General features: G+C 51.6%; 1 long non-coding RNA gene across 1 annotated transcript in view; it reads left to right on the forward strand.

The window, feature by feature from the left end:
• Positions 1–20,032, forward strand: part of LOC122451512 — a 149,338-nt gene that overhangs the window by 55,089 nt on the left and 74,217 nt on the right. Inside the window, exon 2 of the long non-coding RNA XR_006272422.1 lies at positions 18,358–18,490. This is a non-coding gene — a long non-coding RNA (uncharacterized LOC122451512). The remainder of the gene's footprint in view (positions 1–18,357; positions 18,491–20,032) is intronic.

Below are 20,032 nucleotides of genomic sequence, written 5' to 3' on the forward strand. Positions count from 1 at the left end.
TTTGGTAAATGTCTGCTCCTTCCTCCAGTTGTGCGTTCTTTGCCAGCAGCTGGGGATTTGCAGTCTTCAGGCCCCTCAGGTCTCTCTCGGTCTCGGGCCCTAGTGAGCCATGGTGGCTGCGTGGTGAATAAGTGAAGGCAGTGATTTTCATTAGTTGTTATTGGACAGCGTTCAGTCCTCCTCTCACCCTTTCCTGCCTTCTCGGAGGAAAGCGTGGCACAGCAAGCAGTTCCCAGAAGTATGAACCCAGAGGGAATTAGTGCGCTTAGTTCTTATTTTTATTTTCCCACTCAGAAATCTGTCCCCGTGTTTTGAGCAGCATTTCCAATATTAAGGTCAGTTTTTCATACCCTTTCCCCTCTTCTGCCCAGTTCTGTGTTCATTTAATGACTGCTTATTCAACAGATACATTCCATGCACCTACTATGTGCCAGACATTCTTAGTACTCGGAACACTTCAGGGAGCGGTCTGTTGAGCAGGAGGCTGATGCTACAAGAAGTCTGGTTGGCCAGAAGCAGAGGCGGCAAGGCCTGGAGCCTGGGTGTTCTGGGACCCCATGCTGTCCAATCCCTCCACTTCTCGGGCCCTTGGTGTGCACGTATGTGGAGTGAGCAGGTAGATTAAATATGTCTTCAGGGTTTCTTTCCAGTTCTGGAATTATTGATTCATCCAGCAATGCTCATCGAGGGCTGGGGACAGGGGAATGGAGGCATCTCCACCATCAGGGAGTTCTTGGCCAGTGGAGGGGAAACCCTGCCAGAGTCAGGGAAGAGAGCACAGGTGTAGGGGACCGTGGGGCGGGACCAGCTGGGCTACAGGACTGCAGTCAGGGTGAGGAAGGGGGGTGGAGAAAGGTGTGCTTACACCAGGTCCAAGGACAGCAGTACCTGCCAGGAGCCCTTTTCTCCGGTTATCCTTCCAGACTCGGGGGCCTTGTCCCTGCTGTGGGCCTGCTTCCCAAGGTCAGAGTGGAGGGCAGCAGTTAGTTCATCCAGGAGTGGTCATACCTCTTCTGCCTCATTCTCAGCTCCCGGTACAGCTGCTGACCACCCAAGGCACTGACGGTTCTGGAATCAGATGATGGAGGTTCGCAGGATGCTCTCGACCCCTTTGGGCTTCAGACCTCCGTCCCGAGTCATATCTGCTTCCTTCCTATGCTGGAGGCAAAAGGTGCCATATAAATTTTCTGTGACTGCCCAAATGACTATAAACTCAATGGTCTAAAAGCATAGAAATGTATTCTCATACTTCTGGAGGTCAGAACTTTGAAATCAAGGTGTTGGCAAGGTCGTGCCCTCTCCAAAGGCTCTAGGGAAGCATCTCTGTCTCTTCCAGTGGCTGCAGGCATTCCTTGGCTTGTGGCCGCATCATCACTCCACTGTCCGCTCTGTCTTCCAGCTGGTTAAGGCTGGCTGGCAATTCTGAGCGCTTGCAGGTGGAGCTAGGGCAGTACCTGCTTATTGCTCTTTTCTGAGCTCTGAGTTCTGGTTCTGGTGGGATGTGAAAGTCAAGTTCAGGCCATAGTGGGGTGTAGGAAGGACTTCCGTGGAAACCCCTTGTCTGTTGAATTTGACTCTGTTTCTTCTACCTCCATAGCAGGTGAACCCTGCTTGTGGGGACATCAGAGTGTTGTTCCTGCCCCTCAGATGTGCTCAGGCTCCTTTCCCTCCATCACATGGTTCCCTGAGCCACGGCAGGTATGCAGTCACCTGAGCCAGCTGAGTCCCAGACCCCCTTACCCCTAGAAGGGACCTCCCCCCCCCCCCCCCCCCCCGCATCGCTAGGCTGATGATGCTGCCCTGGAAGGCTCACAGGAGGGTGAACTGCCTGACAGCCCCTCGGGTAATGAGTGTTTTTTTCTGGAGGCTCCTGGGACATCACCCTGGCTGATTGTAGGTTGTATGGCTTTCAGGATGGGCATCCACCCACTGTGACGGAGGGAGAGGTCACAAGGAGGGCAGGGCCTTTCCTCCAATGGAAAACCAGATCTGAGGCCCCCAGTGGGAGATCAGGAGTGAACTGGTCATGAATCGAGAGGCAGGGAGTTCAGCATCCGCTGGGCTTGGAGGAGGGGTGGGAGAGGAGAGGACCCAGGCATTAGTCCATGAAGCCTGGGTCTCTGTCTCCTCCCCTCTCCCCTCATCTCCCGAGCTGGGGCACAAAGTAGGCTGGAAACACTCTGTGGGTGGAAGGGAGAGACTCAGGTGGGGGCCGTCCCGACAAAGAGGGATGCTCACCATCAGGTGTGTGTTCTGGACCAAACTGCAGGGTCCGCATGTGGCCCTGTCCAGCTCCCACCAGACAGCTGCATCTGGCTGGGTCTGGAGCGTGCTCCGTGGTCCGAGAACGAGGCCACTTCGTTCACACTGGCTTTTCCCTGCCTCCCCTGAGATGTCTCCTAAGGAGGGACAGCTTCCGCGGTCACTACTGCCCCTTCCATAATGACAAGACGGAAGAGTGCCACATGCTGGAGGACCCCACTCAATCTCAGGCGCACGCATCTGGGCGAGGAGAGGGGCTGACACACGGGGCTTCTGAACTCGCTCAGCAGGGTGGTTGGGAGGTCTGTGAGCGCACGCAGCCTCGTTTATGGACAGAGAAGTCTGTGTGCCCGGCTTACCACACCTAACATTTGCTGATGCCTGTGGTCATGCTCGGGCGCTTCCTTGAGAGGGGCTTCGCAGGCCTGCCATCCCTTGGCCTCCGTGCTCTCCTCTGTTCACGTGTCTGCCCAGCCAGGAGAGTGGGGCTTGAGAAGCGTTTGTGGAAGGACTGCCTGGCTGATTGGACCCACGGATTTCACGGTTCTCCAGATGGCAGCTGGGGAGAAGCTGGGGATCTTTCAGAGCCGGGCGGAGCCTCCTGCAGACACCCAGGAGCACATACACCTTTCCAGGGATACCTGCCCGCCTGGCCTCTGAAGGAACAGGCTCCGTGCTCGGCTTTTCTTTCCAACAGGTACAGAGACCTCTATGGTCCTGGATCTGGGTGTCTCTTGAGCACAGAACTCTCGACCCATTGTACAGTGGGGTGGGGGTGGCCCCCTTTCAAAAACACCATTAGGAAGAGGAAAATGGATCTGGGGACAGAATGGGGGGGTCTTCACTGAAGACTCCTTCACCCTCTTCTCTGTTTTGTCTCGTGAGTGGCTTAGCTCCAGAAACGCTTGTGCGTTGCTGTGAATACAGCAGTTCAGTGCTCCAGAGCTGAGCGCCAGGCCGATACATGCAGCCCCGGTGGTCTTACAAACATACTGTGCATCTTTGCTTGGTCAGGATTCATTCCGTGTTAGGGATTCCGCGTGTCCCCATTAACTGAAGACACTGGGAGGTCACAGCTAACCCGGGCGATGGTTTTAGTGAAAGCAGACCAGGGGAGGATGTGAATGGGAGGAAGTGGTAAAGGGGTAGAGTGGGTGGGATGTGTACCCCGTAAAGACGTTTTCAAATCCTAACCCTCAGTATTTGTGAATGTGACCTTATTCGGAAGTAGAGTCTTTGCAGATGTCACTGAGTTCAGATGAGGTCATGTTGGAGTAGGGTGAGCCCTAAGTCCAGTCCATGGTGCTTTTGAAGAGAAAGGACAGACAGACACACACACACATGGGGACAAAGGCCATGTGAGGACAGAAGCAGATTAGACCTTGTGTCTCCCAGCCAAGGAGCACCAAGAATTGCCAGCAAACCAGAAGCTGGAAGAGGCTGGCAAGGATGCTGCTCTAGTGCCTTCTGAGAGAGCATGGCCCTGCTGACACCTTGATTTTGGGCCTCCGCCCTCCGGAACCGTGAGAGAATTGAGTTTGTTGTTTTAAGCCACCTGCTTTGTGGTCACTTCTTACAGAGCTCTAGGAGCCGAGCACAGAAGGGAATCCCATCCTGTCCCCAGGCGAGGGCTTTCCCAGACCCCATTTAGAGTCTGCAGTTGTAAGTTAGTGAGTGCACTTTCCTACGTGCCTCTGCTGTTAGATTTGGCATTCCCTCACTTATTCACTCATTATTGTTGGGCAGTTAGAGTGTCATGGGATCTGTCTTGAAATCTGCTCAAAGCTCTTCTTCCTTGTCCTACTCTCCAAATCTCAGCCTATCATTTGCTTCAACCAGGTGGTGGCCCCATCCTCTGGGTCTCTTCTGATTCATGCCTTCCTCCTTGGCTTCCCTGATCTACCTGAAACCTCCGAATCCATCTCAGGGGCAGGCCCCTCCCAAGATACCTTCTGAGACCTCTCAAGGCTCCCTACCCCCACTTTGAAGCCCAGCAGTCCTCTGAGTTGGACCACCTGTGGCTCTGGTTCTCAGCCTGGCATCGGTCTTGCAGACATGTCTCCTGGCTGACAGTGAGCACCCTGCAGACGCTTTCTCATTGACTCCTCACGGCAGCTCTGGAAGGGGGTCCTGTTATCAGCCCTGCCCTGCAGAGGAGGGCCAGAGAGGGGTCAGCTGGGGTCATAGCATGTATGCAAGCAGATGGCTTTCATACCCAGGTCTGGAACTCACAGGCTGCTCCCTGAAGCCCATTCCTATGGCCCTCACCCTGTGCCCAGCCCCTGTGGGAGGTGGCCCCAGTCCTCACGGCTTAGAGAGGTTTTTATGGGTACTTGATCTGTCTAGGGTTGTTTATCAGGGATTTAGGAATATCTGATTAGGTGAGCTCTTGAGAGGGTGATTGTATCTTTACCTGTGGAGAGTCTCTGGCCCGCCGCCCCGGGCTGGCAGACAGCAGGAGCCCGGTGATGCAGGCGACCGAAGGGAAGACTCAGAGGAGGAGCAGCCGTGGAGCCAGGCCTCCGTGGTGTCGCACAACAGAGCCTGGCTCCTGGAACCCCTGAGACTCCAAGATCCAGCTCTGTCGCATGACCTTGGGCAGAGTAGCTGCCCCACTGTGCCTCACCATCCTCATCTGTAAAATGGGAATAACAATAGCACCAACCCCCAAAGTCTGCTCTGAGCATTCCGGGCGTTACTGGGGGGAGTGCACAGGAGGTTCTTAGCCAGTCGTCGGTGTGATGGAAACAGAGACTCTTGGATGGAAGCTCAGATAGCGTCTGTTGAGGCTGCTTTAGGAATGGAGACGGAAGAGCAGCTTCCTGGCCTTTGAACAGCCAAGCAGCGAGACCTCCGGGCAGGTCAGAGTGTGGCAGATGGTCTACAAATGTCTCTTTTTTTCAGGCATGGCCAGGCCACGCGCCCTGGTGCGGCTCCCTGCCCTGGGGAGGGAGGGAGGGAAGGCGTTCTGGTCCCAGGGCCGTCTTGCAGACTCATCGGCATCTCTCATTGTGCCGCCGGAGGCTGCAAGGCCTGGAAGCCTGCGTGCTGGGGGAGGAACATCATGTTTCACACGGGAAGAAAAGGTCGCAGTATCTCCCTTCAGTGGCATTTCACACCAACCGCAGCTCCCACCACATTGATCAAGAGCCTGGCCTGGAGCACTCTCCCAGGCCCCCTGCGGGGAAGGCTGTGCCCATTTCTCAGATGGGGGTCTGGTGTGGTCCCCCTGCACAAGACACCTGCCTCCTCCAGAGATGCTGGGCTCACCCCATCTGAAGTCAGTGCCCCTCCCGGAGGCCTGCCTGCTGTCCCTGCAGCAGGGATGCTCCGCGAGTCTGCTGACGTGGGGAAGGAGGCCATGGGTGGCCGGGGGATTTGTAACCACTCCCGGCCCGTCGCTGTCGCTGTCTGCAGTGGTCAGGTGCTTCCTAGTGGTCACTGTGGGGCAGGGCGCTCAGCTGGTCCACCCCACTGCCTTGCAGGAAATCACCAGGTTGAGCAGGAGGGCAGTAAAAGCAAGGGGAACCCCTGCCATCTGCCCATCACTCAGAAAGTGCTTGATTCTCTGAAAGGAGCTGCTGAACTATGGCCTGAATCAATGAAGAAAGACTCCTGCCTCCTGCTTTCTGAGGCTCAGGGATCTGGAAGGGAAATCACTGGTCACTCCCACCCAAATTAGATGTGCCCCAGGCCAGTGGCATGGTGGATTCAGCTTTAGAAAACAGCTGTGCCAAGGGCCCTGCCCACAGGGAATCAGATGTAATTGTGCCGGAAGGAACTGGGGCATTTGTGCTTTTTGAAGCAACCAGGTAATTCGAATGTCAGCCCAGGTTGAGCTGCAGGGGGTCACTTACAAGCGTGCCCTCCCTCACCACATAGGCGCGTGTGGTTGATGAAGACCTCCCACAAATCTGCTAGACAGGAGACTCCAGAATAAGACTGATGGTGAAAGCAAGGGGCGAGTGAGTGCCCGCAGGCACCAGGCACTGTGCTGTGTGTACTGCTCTCGGTCTTCATCATGCCTGTCTGAAGAATGTTCTGGAAAATCCCCATTTTATGGATGCAGAAACTGAGGTCACGAGGGTGAAATACATATCCAAAGGTGCAGGACTAGTAGGGTTGGAGTTGGGCTTGTCCAACTGTGACTTCACAGTGCTGACCGCTGACTTGACTGCCCCTGCCCAGATTGGGATCGGCGGGGACAGCTGTTCACTGAGATTGCTCTGCACTCTGGAAATCTCATCTGGGTCCGACCCTATAGAAAATGAAAGTTCCATGTGACCTTGAGCACCATGTGTAGAAACTGGTTGAGGTTGCCTTTTTGAGAAATACCTCATTGAGGAAATTCAGTATTTAAATGATGTCTAGGTTTCTGAGTAGAGTTTTATGCTTTAGGAGGGTAGATATTTACATATACACAGATCCAGGGGTTTCTATTCCTGTTTGAGTGTGTGGGCATGGCGGAGAGGAGGAAGACTGACTCTCAGAAAGCTCAGATGATCAGATACCACCGGATGCTCTCTGGGGGCTGGAAGGTGACGTTGCTGATACGTGGCACCATGGCTGCCTGTATTTTCCATGCTCTGCTTAGAGATCACAGCTTCTTTGTGTTGATCTTCAGATGCCTCTGGGTTTGATCATTTCTCATACCTTGAGTGCTATTTCTAATGCCCTGGAGTTCTGCTCACTCCTTTTCCATACATTAGTGAAGTTTTATCAGTGAAAATCATCATTATTGTTGTCATTTGTTGCACAGATAATGTTATGATTGCAAATAACAGAAATGTATTAGAAAAGGAAATCACTAACCACTTAACCAATCAGATTGTTTTCAGACATCTGATATGTCTGTCCATATAGTAACAATCTGTTGTTTAGCCGCTAAGTCATGTTCGACTTTTTCGGGACCCCGTGGACTGCAGCCTGCCAGGCTCCTCTGTTCATGGGATTTTCCAGGCAAAAATACTGAGGTTGCCATTTCCTTCTCCAGGGGATCTTCCCAACCCAGGGATCAAACCCACATCTCCTGCATTGCAAGTGGATTCTTTACCATGAGCCACCTGGGATATAAGCATAGGTGCCTATACAGTGCCTTGATATAGACATAGGTGTAGGGAATATTCTGTAATCTGACATTATATCCTAAGCATTTTGTTCAAGCACCTTACTAATGATCATTTTTTAAAAAGTTCATCATGTTCTAAACCAGTGCTGTGTTGTTAAAAATGAAGGTTCCTAGGAGTTTGCTGTAATACTTAAGGGTGCTCTGAGACGCTTTGTGCATATAACTCTTCTCTTCTTGGAAAATCCTTTGGACACATTCTCAGCAGAAGGATTATTGAGTCAAAGGCACCGTTTTATGAGTTTGATGAACACTGCCAAATTACTCTCAAATAAGGTTTTTTGACACTCTTCCCATCAATGTGTGGACCTGCCGATTCACCATAGCCTCATCAACACTGGGTATTATTAGCTGAAAAAAAATTATAATTCAATCATTGGAGAACAGTTCTCTCATTACATTTATACTTTTTTATCCTTAATGAGGCCAATTATTTTTTCATCTGCTTGTTTACCAACTCTCTTGGGGAATGCTGATGTTGGCTCCTCATGCAGCCAAATTCATGACTTTCCATGTGAACGCCTTCAAGTTGAGCCAGCTGCAACTCAGTCTTTACTGAAAATGAGTGAGCTTCAAAATCGAGCCTTTGTGTGAACTGCTGATCAGCACACAGGCTTCTGGGTTTGGACGCTGGGCTGAAACCCCCTGCTCCTCCCGTGTGTCGTGGAGTTCTGCTTGCAATCTGAACTTGCCCCTGTAGTCTTCATGACTTCAGACATCAGACTTGTTCCCCTAGATTTGTCTTTGGAGCAAGACAAGATTTGTCTTCGGAAAGCTTTGCAACATAGTCTTTCAACTATTTTTGGGCTTCCTAGCTTTAAAAAAAAAAAAAAATGAAGAAAAGTCTGTTTCCTGTTAAGTCGCTTTATTTGTGGTGCTGTTTGCGTTTCTAGATAGCTTTCTCTGATTTTCTTACTTCTTCACCTTGCCACATCCTGTGGGGCTGGGAGGCTCCTCCAAGCCCTGTTTAGCTCTGCCTGTCTGTCATTGGTGCCTGGCGTCCTCGCCTGGCTCCCTAGCTGGAACCTTCCTCCCTGGGATGGCTGAAGCCAGTTGGGAGACACCAGGATGGATGTTAAAGAGCCTTGTTGTCCCTAATGAAGAGCAAGGCTTACACTGGTAGGAGAGCCTGCATTCAACTTAGGGGGAATAATTGGATGGGAATTGGAATTTCCGTTTAGACTTAGAGCATCTTAGGGTGAAAAGAAACCTCCTGTCCTTCTCTGGAGCACGACTCTCACCTGGGAGGTGGGTTCTTCTTAGCCCAGGTTGTGCAGGAAGGAAGTGGTAGAGCCCAGATCACTGAACAGGATGGACCGTCTGCCTGAACTTGAGCTTTACTGCCTCCCTGTGACCTGTACCTTCACCCTGGCACTCAGCATTCCCCTGGAGGTATGTCTCCTCTGCCTTCCACCTGTGATGGCCCCAACCTTGAGCTCCCAGTTCAGTGATGAGTCATAGGCCAAAGTCATCTGTGTTTTCTTGAGTATACTGTACTGCATAACAGATAGCTTCTGTGACATCACTCAGTTCGTAATTTTCCCGAATAAACTTTATCCCTTCCCCATTGTCCTCTTGTTTACACAAACACCAGGCTCCCATTTATTCCATTTCCCTTGGCACTTCGATCTGTTTCCCCAAGCATCATCCTCAGAAAGGAGGACTCTCGCTGGGTGAGGTGGGTGCCTGGGTGAAGATGACCCCCAGGATCTGTATATTTCCTAGGAGGACTGAGTCTGGCATCTGGGATTCTCCCGTGTTGATTCTGCCTCAGAGGCTATTTTCTCAGAACGGAGCGTCTCCCAGGTCCCCAACTACTAGGTATCCTGAGCAACTGCCTACAGCCTGAAGGATGGATGACTTAAGAGATCTAGCATCAGTTCTGAAGCTTTGGTTGCAATCACCTCGGTTTCATGACCTTGATGGCTTCCTAGGGCTATAGGAGTAAGTCTCCAAACTTCAGGGTGCAGGACCTTCCATCAGTGTTACTCGCCCTGGTGCTGGGAAGTCACAGCCCACATTCATGCTTGTGGATGCTATGGTTATGGAAGGCTTCCCCTACCCTATGTCCCGGGCTGTCCCAGCAGCCTGGTGAGAGAATGGTTATGTACTGGGTATCTGACAAGCAGTCAGATCCCAGTTGGCTGATGTTAGCGGCTCATTTCTCTTGTTTCATGTGCCTTCTTAAATCTCTCACTTCTTTAAAGCTATTGATCACAGGTCACCTTCTCTCTAGGGAGTTCTCTGTGAGTGGCTTACTTGTCACCTTCATCGTGTGACTGTTTCTCAAGGACCATGGTAAATGCTTACACAGATTACATAATTTAACCTATTCCTAGTCATTATCTTTCATTTGTTGTCTAACTGCTTAAGTGTGACTGCCTTCTTCAACCCAATATATATCCACTGATCCATTCCACCATCATTGAATCAGTCAGAAGAGCTCTTTTCCTGTTTTAGGTGCTAGGGAACATAGATGAAGAGTATGTCTCTTCCTTAAGGATCTGGGACTCATCACACATTAAAACAACTACAGATGTTTGCTAATTCACAGCTCTCCTCTATCAGGCTTAGCCCTGAGCCTGGTCTTGGCATCCTTGTCAGTAAGCACTCTAAGGAAGCTGTTCCCCATCAGGGATGGTCTGTTCACTTGCCTGGTCCTGAAGCCTTCATCCTGGTGGCACAGGGCCTGATCATCATTCATGAGAACCATCTTGCTGTAGTTGGGTTTCCTGGGAAGCAGATGCTAAGGTTGTTCTTGTTGTTCATTTGCTAAATCATGTCTTACTCTGTGACCCCAGGGACTGCAGCAGGCCAGGCTTCCCTGTCCTTCACTATCTCCCAGACTTTGCTAAGATTCATGTCCTTTGAGTTGATGATACTATCTAACGTTCTCATCCTCTGAGATGTGGTGTTTACTACGGGGTGCCTTTGGGGTCAACAACTATGAAACTGATGGAGAAGAAATCAAGATGGAGCAGAGGGAGAAGTTAAGCAGGGAGAATGACTAACCAAGACCCCAGTCAACCCCCTAGGAGCCCTGGTGCTAGAATGGCCTTTCAGAATTGTCCAGAATCGAGATGAGGATTGGTCAGTCATTGAGGGCTCCCTTGGAAGGGGGTGCCACCTTAGCAAGGCAGTGTCTTCAGCCAGGATGGTCTCCAAAGAGAGCCAAGAGCTGAGGCCATCTTCTGCCAGCATGTTCATAAGTTGCTTTGGTGATGGCTGGATGGATTGATGTCTGCTTTGTTCACCATTTTATTCCTCATACCCAGCAGTGACAGAATTATTTTCCTGGGCTCCAAAATTACTGTGGATGGTGACTGCAGCCATGAAAGTAAAAGATGCTTGCTCCTTGGAAAGAAAGCTATAACAAACCTAGACAGCATATTAAAAAGTAAAGACATCACTTTGCCGACGCAGGTCCGTATAGTCAAAGCTATAGTTTTTCCAGTAGTCATGTATGGATGTGAGAGTTGGGCCATAAAGAAGGCTGAGTATTGAAGAATTGATGCTTTTGAACTGTGGTGCTGGAGAAGACTCTTGAGAGTCCTTTGGACTGCAAGGAGATCAAACCAGTCAATCCTAAAGGAAATCAACCCTGAATATTCATTAGAACAACTGAGGCTAAAGCTGAAGCTCCAATACTTTGGCAACTTGATGTGAAGAGCCAGCTCATTAGAAAAGACCCTGATGCTGGGAAAGATTGAAGGCCAAAGGAGAAGGGGACGACAGAAGATGAGATAGTTAGATAGCATCACCGACTCAATAGATATGAATTTGAGCGAACTCCAGGAGATAGTAACAGGGGAGCTGGCGTGCTACAGTTCATGGGGTCACAAGCAGCCGGACACAGCTGATGGACAGAACAACAGTCACAGCAACGGCCCAGCACACTGCTGACACTCAGCATTTTGGGGGCTGGAATTACATGAACTTTATATACAGCATGATTAACACATCCAGCAAGTATTGACTATTTTAGCAATAATTTTTGAGCATCTGTTATATACCAGGCACTATTATCGTGCTTTTGGAGTTTATAATCTAGGGGGTTTGGGGTGGGTGGTGGTTCAACTGGGCTTCCTGGAAGAGGTGACATTCAGTCTAGGGGTGTGACTTCCTGGAAGGTGGGCCCTGGCCAAGTGTTGGACCCAGTGTTGGACCCAGTGTTTCCCTGGCTCCCTAGGAGATGACTTTTTGAGATGGAGAGTGAATGGGTAAGGGATGTTTTTCTCAGGGAGGGAGGGGACTCTCCACCCAGCCCACCTGTCGGGGTACCTGTCCGCTGTGGGAAATTCCCTGCTCGGCTTGCGTCCACTGACGTTTGATCTCCCAGGAGCCTGGAACTTCCCCAGGGGTCCCATTGGCCCAGTGACTTTTGAGTAATTGGAGAGCAGAGGGACCACTGTTTTAAGCTGAGTGGAAACATATATTTTCTTCTTTGTGAGTCACCAAAAACTACAGCCCTGGGTAGTTGCTTTTTTTTTTTTCCTATATGTAAATCAGCTGTCATTACAGTTCAGGAAGTTGAGACTCTGAGCAAGGAGGGCGAGATGGAATCAGTGAATTTTAGATCTGAAAGCAACCTAGAGGTTGTGCGGTCCAACCTCTTCCTTTGCAAGAGGCCCCCAGTGGGGAAGGGACTGACAAGGTCACCTAGTGGTCTTGGAGAGAGGGGCAAGGTGTTTGACTCCCTGTAAGGCACTGGCTGGTGTATTTGGTCATTTCTTCCCAGTCCACTCACTGCCCCACGGGGCACCAAGATGCACTCCACAGCCTGGCCCACAGCAGGTTGTTTTTATCTGCACGCATCGTCACCAAGTGATCTGAGAGGCTGTTACCGAAAGCGATAGCTTTGATATTCTGGGTGACAAGACCCAAGTACCGTGGCAGGAAGGGAGGTTTTGGGCGTTTGGAGAATCGAAAACTATTTACCTTGGGGTTGATTTAATAATTTTACATCTTTGGGGTGGGAGGGGTGGTGAGAGAAAGTTGAATGCAAGTGCAGCTATGAAAAAGCGAGTTTGGGTTGGAGAGTTAGGAAGTAAAATGCTGTAGGGCTCCAGGGAAAGCAGCCCAGTAAAGGGTGACCCTCCAGAAGGTTCTTCCTCCCCCAGCCGCCACCACACCCTCTGTTTTGATGGGAGGATTTGCACGGTACTTTACAGTTTACAAAGCATTTTCTCAGATACCTGCTTCCATTGACACATGGGGCAGTGCTTTCAAATTCTGTCTGCCCCTACACTTTTGCACCATTTGGGGGGAGCTTGCCTGGGAACCCAGGCATCTCTGACTTCAGTTCCTTTCTTCTTGGGACAGGGACAGGGTGGGTTCTCACTCTCCTTCCTGGGGGAAGCATAGGGCTTAGCTGTTTCTGTGCTCCCCACCAGCCTCTCCAGCCTTGCAGAGGTCTTGAGCATGGTTTTCAAGCACCCTGTGCCTTTGTTTCTTGAGCTGTAAAATGGGCAACCTAAGAGTCACCTCTGGCTGAGGGCTCTGCCTGGTTCCTGGCCCTGGAGTTAGAGAACTCGGGGGGATTAGTTCAGGTGATGTTCCCACCTTGCTCTCACAGCAGCTCTGCAGTTCCAGGGACCTACGGGCTGGTTTCTTGGTGACCAGATCTCAGCATCCTCAGATATAATGGATGTTGCTGCTCCTTCTGGGTCTTTAATCATTCTGGTCCCTGCACCTCTGAAAACAGGAGGATGTCGGTGAGTGACAGCTGTGGATGGGGCCAAAGCATTGTCAAGCAAGCACAGAAGGGTAGATCCTCAGAGCAGACTCTCACCGGAACTAGGTCAATTTCTTTTTCTCCCTATTAAAAACAACATCAAGCAAACCTTTTTGAAGAGATAAGTCATTCACAGGACAAAACACAGAAGGGATAAAAGTGTTTTCGATTAGGACCCCTACCTATCCTGTGCCCAGACCCTTTTTTCTCCTCACTGATGACACTGATGTCCCCAGTTCGCTGGATCCCCCAGAGATCATCTGGATGTTGCTGAAACTCCTTGAAAAGGAAGATGTGTTTCTGTGACCACATCTCCAAACAGGGGTTGGGCATCGAGTGTATATAGTGCAGAGCGGCCCTGGTGGGAGAACACAGGGTAGGCAGCCTGGATCTCAGGCCCCTTGTAGCTGCACTGGGACTGCAACCACGTGGTGAGGGGCTGGTCCCTCGGCTTCAGGGGCAGGATGGACTCGGTGCAGGCTGCTCCTTGGCCTGGAGTGCCAGCCTCCCTCCTGCCTGTGGAAATCCCATGGATGCAACCTGGGCTCCTCCCAGCTCACTCATGCTCCAGATTAAAACCTGGACAGTAGCCTTCCTCCAGCCTCATTTTCCCACAGTGTGGAAGGAGAATGTTCTTGTTGCTCAAGTCTCTCACTCACTCCTGTCCAACTCTTTGCGACCCATGGACTGCAGCACACCAGGCTTCCCAGTCCTTCACTATCACCCAGGGTTTGCTAAAACTCATGTCCATTGAGTCAACAATGCCATCCAACCATCTCATCCTTTTTCGCCCCCTTCTCCTGTCCTCAGTCTTGCCCAGCATCAGGGTCTTTTCCAGTGAGTCGGCTCTTGCCATCAAGTGGCCAAATTATTGGAGCTTCAGCATCAGTCCTTCCAATGAGTATTCCGGACTGATGTCCTTTAGTATTGACTGATTTGATCTCCCTGCTGTCCAAGGGACTCTCAAGATTCTTCCCCAGCACCACAGTTGGAAAGCATCGCTTCTTTAGCCCTCAGCCTTCTTTATGGTCCAGTTCTCACGTCCATACATGGCTCCTGGAAGGGGAATAACAGTAGAATTTGCCTGAAGGGTTCTTATGGGGATCAGATGACTCAAGATGCAGACCACTCTCACAGCGCTGCCTGGCACATAGCAAAAGTCAGCCTTGGCTGCACTGGTCCCTGCTGCCGCTGCCTTCCTCCTCACCCTGCCCCTCTCCTGAATCGCTGCTGGATGGCAAGGATGTGGGCCCTCCAAGCCTGGCCCTGGGGCATGGCAAGAAAAGTAGCCACTCAGCTGTCTTTCTTTTTCTTGGCGGTAGTGGTGTTGGTTCCTTTGTAGTACCCTGGTGGCTCAGATGGTAAAGAGCCTGCCTGCAATGCAGGAGACGTGGGTTCGATCCTTAGGTGGGGAAGACCCCCTGGAGAAGAGAATGGCAACCCACTCCAGTGTTCTTGCCTGGAGAATCTCATGGACAGATGAGCCTGCTGAGCTACAGCCCATGGGATCACAAAGAACTGGACACGACTGAGCAACTAAACCACTATACAGTGAATTGTAACACTTTTACATCTGGTTTTGGTGGGAAAACCTTGTGTTTTGGGCCTGCACAGTTGGTCTCTACTAGACCTTTAGGCCTGTTCCCGCCTTCCTGCTCCTCAGCTCTTGGTCATCTTTGATTCGAGCATGATTTCAGAACGGCAGGAAAAATTACAAGGATGGTTTCCAGGTCAGGAGTCCCCATGCAGTTGCTCACTTCATGGCCGGCTTACTGTCTCCTGCCAAGCAGCGCAGGGCTCTGCCTGTGGGGTGGCTGGTCCTGGCTGCCATCAGTGTGCCCAGGTGACCTTGTTGCCCAGGCAGCTTCCAGGTGGCATTGGGGCCGGCTGCCCGATGACAAAGTGGCCTTGCTCGCAGCGGAGCTCGTGATTAATTATCCAGCGCTGCTTGTCACACTGTGTGCCCCTTGCCTTCTCGCTGGAGAAAGGATGACGGTATGGTTCCTTTTCTCAGGCAGTGGATAAGAGTAGACACTCTGGAGCTGTGATGCAGAGCAAGGAATGTCCCCCTCGAGTGGCTGGGGTCTGGGCCCCCATCTGTCTCTCGCTTTCTCAGGACCTTGGTGGGTAGTGGGTCTGCCTGGCACGGGCACTCAGGCTCCCCATCCATCAGGGCCCAGTGCTGGACCCAGCAGTGATGTTCCTCCATCCCGAGTGACATCAGGGAAGTACTGTTGGCATCCCCATGGAAGCCCGTGGTCCCCTGGTTCAGGCTCAATCGCAGAGCATCTCCATGAGCCACAGTGCAGGTGAATGTCTGTCCTCCGGACAGCGTGTCAGGCAGGAGGGTCCTAGAGCAGCAGCCCCCTCACCCTTCAGGCCCAGGCTCCCGGCCTCTCCCCCACCCCAGCCCCCCGCCCCCTCTTCTGCTGAGCTTGCCGGATCCCTGGGAGAAGTGGTCTGCACACGCTGTCACCCTGGGCCAGGCCGGTCTCCTCTCCCCCGGCTTGTCTCTCTGTGACTGCCCTGCCTGCTGGCTCTGGGTGCTGAGGTTGTGACCCGCCCAGTCTGGCCCCCGGCCACCCAGGCCGCCTCCCACCCTGCTCTGGCTGAGCTGATATTTGGGGACAAAGTTAGATATTTTAGTTCCTTAATTTCCACAGAACACTGCTCCATGTGTGTGGTTTAAAACATTAATTAAAAACATTAATCAGTTTGGCTGCCTCGGAAAGAGGTTCTTTTAATGTAGGAGCTGATGTTCTTGTTCCCACAGGTTCCTTTCCAGGACAGGGTGGGGGGAACACGCAGACCGACTCTTCAGCCGCAGATTTGCTGGTTGGTGTTGGGCAGCCTGCTTAGCTGAGCTTTAGTTTCCACATCTGTAAAGTGGGGATGATGGTTGTACCTGTGGCCAGACCTCCTGGGGTCCTGGTAGGTGCTCAGTGAGGTCTGGGGGAATATTCCTTAGCAAAGGGTCCCTTACCAAGTGTGCTTGTAAATGACACCATTATGATGAATTTCATGAATTACATCCTTAATACTTGTGGTTTTCCAGAGCCCCTTTGCATGAACTCTCGTTTAATCCTGGCAGCATAATGGGGAGGTGGGCTAAGTGTCATAATCTGTTCCATTTCACAGATGAAGAAACTGAGACCCAAGATTCACAGCCAGGTCTGGAGAGGAGTGGCTTTGACTCAAACCTCAGCTTTTCGCATGACTTGCCTTGGCTTCACTTGTTCCCTGAGCCCCCGCACTGAGCAAGTCACGGTGGTGAGATAGGAAGAGAGGAGACCTTGTTTTCCCCTCTTATTGGGAGGAGACTGAGAAGTTAGGGCCCAGGCATTGGCTTAAGTTCAGTACTAACAATGACTGACGTTTCTCAGGTTCATAGCGTGCATAACGTGCCAGGTCAGGTGCTGAGTTCTGCAAAGATTCTCACTCAACACGAAGAACAAACCTTGAGGATGAGAAACGGAGGCGCAGAGAACTGGTCACTCGCTCAGGCTTCTCATAGGACTTTTTCAGGCATAGAAGCGAGATGCCAACCCAGGCACCCTGACAAGAGCCCACAGTCAACCAGGAAGCCGGGCTGCTGCCTTTTGTAGGCAATGAAGCGAGTGCACTTTGACAATGAGGCACAAAGTGCTTTCCTGGTCAAAATGCCAGAGCAGCGTGGGAGGCTGCCCACGGCTCAGCGTGGATGTGCTGAGGAGGGCGTCTTTCTGGGCACATGGCTAGTCAAGGGGGCCTCTCCGAGGGAGCGGGAGATTCACCCTCTCCTGCTGGGAACTGGGACTCAGATGGATTAAACTGGCACTCGGTGGGAGGAAACAGGAACTCTCTGGGGCTTGCAGAGCTGTTGTAGGTTGGTCCGTGATGCTAACACATCCGGAGGAGGCGTGTGACAACCGGTGGGCCTCAGAGAGGCAACCTGGGTCCAAGGTTTCATAGAAGAGAGAGAGGGACTTGATGGTGGGGCATCCAAGCCGCCTGGCCTCTTCTCTCGGCTGGGACAGCAGCGTCCTGAGCTGCTCCAGCTTTCTAGACTCCAGGGCGAATTCCCCTTCGGAACTTGTCAGCCTTTTTTCTCCTGAATGTGGGCTCATTGAGCCCCATCTCCTTGATGATCTGGCTGCCAGGATGCTGGGAGTTTTTGTGGGGGCAGGACAGGAAGGCGGTCTGGAAGGGGAAAGGATCACTCTGTTGTCAACGTGACAGTGGGTGCCACACTACCCCTTGAAGGAGAGGACAGGGTCCGTGTCGGTGCCCGCCTCCCCCCAGCTGGGCATTCAGCCCTGATTCCAGGGAACTTAGGAGGTCCTCCCAGAGCTGGTGAACCAGGGATAGCCCCTGGTTGTGAGTTGTCCCTCACCCTGCCCCAGGCTTTAGGCCTCTTCTTGTAAGCCGCCTGCATCAGCAGTTAGGATAAGAATCTCTGGCCCGGCTGCAGTTTGGGTTCCCTGAGCAATGCACAATGTCCACTGGTCACATGTGACAACATGACAGTGTTGGGTGCAGATAAAGCTGCAGCCGAGTTAATCTGATGTTGTTCTGTGGTTCACAAACTCCCCACCATCCGTGGAATGGGTTGGGCTTCCAGGGACTGGCCGTTCTCAGAATGAAGTTGTTGGGTATGTTTCTCCTTCCCTTCTGCCCAGAATTCCTGGAATCAGATGAATGAAAAAGCTTAAGCGGGGAAGGCATGGGACTGCAATCAGTAGATGGAGGCTTGGAAGTCAGGAAAACCTAACCTGACTGTGATCTGGGTGCTTACGTGATGTCTGAAACTGCCACTACCAAGACCAATGTCATAGGATCAAATGGCTTCATGCATTCAAATGTCCAACAGTGCTTGGCACATAACTGTTGTTGTTTTAATCACTACGTCATGTCTGACTCTTTGTGACCCCATGTAGCTCACCAGGCTCCTCTGTCCATGGGATTCTCCAGGCAAGAATACTGGAGTGGGTTGCCATTTCCTCCTCCAGGGGATCTTCCCGACCCAGGGACTAAACCTGCCTCTCCTACGTTGGCAGGTAGATTCTTTGCCACTGAACCACCAGGGACACCTTGGCACATAGTAGCTACTCGATAAATGCCTGCTCTTCTGATGCTTCTCATTTAGCACATAGTAAAGATGCACTTCTTATTTTTTTCAATGAATGAGATGTCTCATTACCAAATTCATTCATGTGAGCATTGACACTAATAGTTCCCTCTTCTTGTTTATTTCTAGAATCTTGTTACACCTGGGATTTTGGTGCCTTTAATCTGAGAAAGAGTACATATTCACTCAATAATCCAAAAGGACTTGAAAACTGCTCTTCTGTAAACTAAAGCTGGAATATCATTGGATTTAAAGAATCAAGGTAAGAAATTTTCTCCTCCTGAGCCTTTTGGAACCAATGATGGCCATTGGAATTGGTGATCTCTTGCAACACAGGTTGGGGGGTGGTTTCTGACTGCTTCCTGTAAGGCCGCCCTGGTACACAAGACCCAGTTCTCAGGGTTTGTTTGCCTGGACCTCGTGCCTGGGGGCAATCCCTCTGTCCCCAACTGAGGGAGGGGTTCACAGTCTCCTGGTGGATACCCTTTTTATTCTGGTGAAAGGAGAGGATGATCGGGCCATCCTGCTGAGGTGCGTGGAGCCGGCAGCAGGGAGAGACTGGGCAGGTTTGGTGGGATTATGTGATCAGGTCAGTAGATCTTCCTGGGTATCCGGATGTAATCTCTTCCTGTCCCCGCCTCCTCGGACTGCCTGTGCCAGCTTCCAAGTCTCAGGCTGCCTACAGGGCGAGGGTAAGAGGTTAAAACTGACACCTTCAGGCAAACCTCTGTTTACCTGGTTTTGCTTCTCACCTTTCTCAGCTTCCCCAAGCCTTGATTTCCTCATTTATAAAATCAGCATCCTATTAGTGCCCTGGGAGGATATAGGTGCTGAGTGATATGGGGAGATAAAGTTTACCCTGCTGCCTTTCATTTAGGAGGAAATGCTCCGAAACGGAAGAAGGTTCTTTCTTGGGTTTGTTTTCAATTCATTAATGACACCATTTCAAGGCCCTGCCAGGCAGCAGGCTGTTTCCAAGTCCTTGGTCTGTGACTCTCTCTGCCTTTCACCTGCCACCAAGTCTGCCTGGGAAAGGGCTGGTTGCGCGTGCATAGCCCCTTGCCCCGAGCAAAGTCGATTTCTCCCTCCACTGGACTGGAGCCGGCAGTTGAAGGCATGCCTTTAGGAAGCCGTGTGATTTCCCCATCCCTCCCTGTCCCTCTGGGAGTCCCTGCGGTCACTGGCGAGCTTGAACTGCCTTACACATCCTGACGCCCCAGGCTTGAGCCTCCCGTGGTGGACGCTGACAGAACAAATGAATGAATTATTGAGGAGGAGGGTTTAGAGAGGAAAAGCCAGACTGGGAACTGGAAGGAGAAAGCTTTTCAAGATTTAGAGCGAAGTGTGAGGTCCGTTGTCATTTTTTTCTTCAACGAGGTACTGTAAGGAATAAATAGCATGATGGAAAAAGGAAAAATGAGTCTCCCTACACACTGCAAAGCTCTGCAAGGGTGGAGAGCTGGGTGACAAAGTGTGGACTGAGGAGGAACTGGTTAGGGTCGTGCTGAGGGACTCCTCTTGTCATCTTGCCTCCTGTATTTCACGTCTCTTCAAAGTGCGTTTGGATCTCTGACCTCCTGTGGTGTCGAGGAGCCTGTGACCCTCAGCAGGGATGAAGAACACGAGGCTCTGCCCTTCGGTCAAGGTGGGAGCCCTGACGCACAAAGGCACTGCCCTGGCGCAGTGGTAAGAACCCACCTGCCAGTGCAGGAGAGACAAGAGACGTAGGTTCGATCCCTGGGTTGGGAAGATCCCCTGGAGGAGGGCATGGCAACCCACTCCAGTATTCCTGCCTGGAGAATCC

This window comes from Cervus canadensis, chromosome 12 (genome assembly GCF_019320065.1).
Source record: "Cervus canadensis isolate Bull #8, Minnesota chromosome 12, ASM1932006v1, whole genome shotgun sequence".
Classification (NCBI taxonomy): domain Eukaryota; kingdom Metazoa; phylum Chordata; class Mammalia; order Artiodactyla; family Cervidae; genus Cervus; species Cervus canadensis.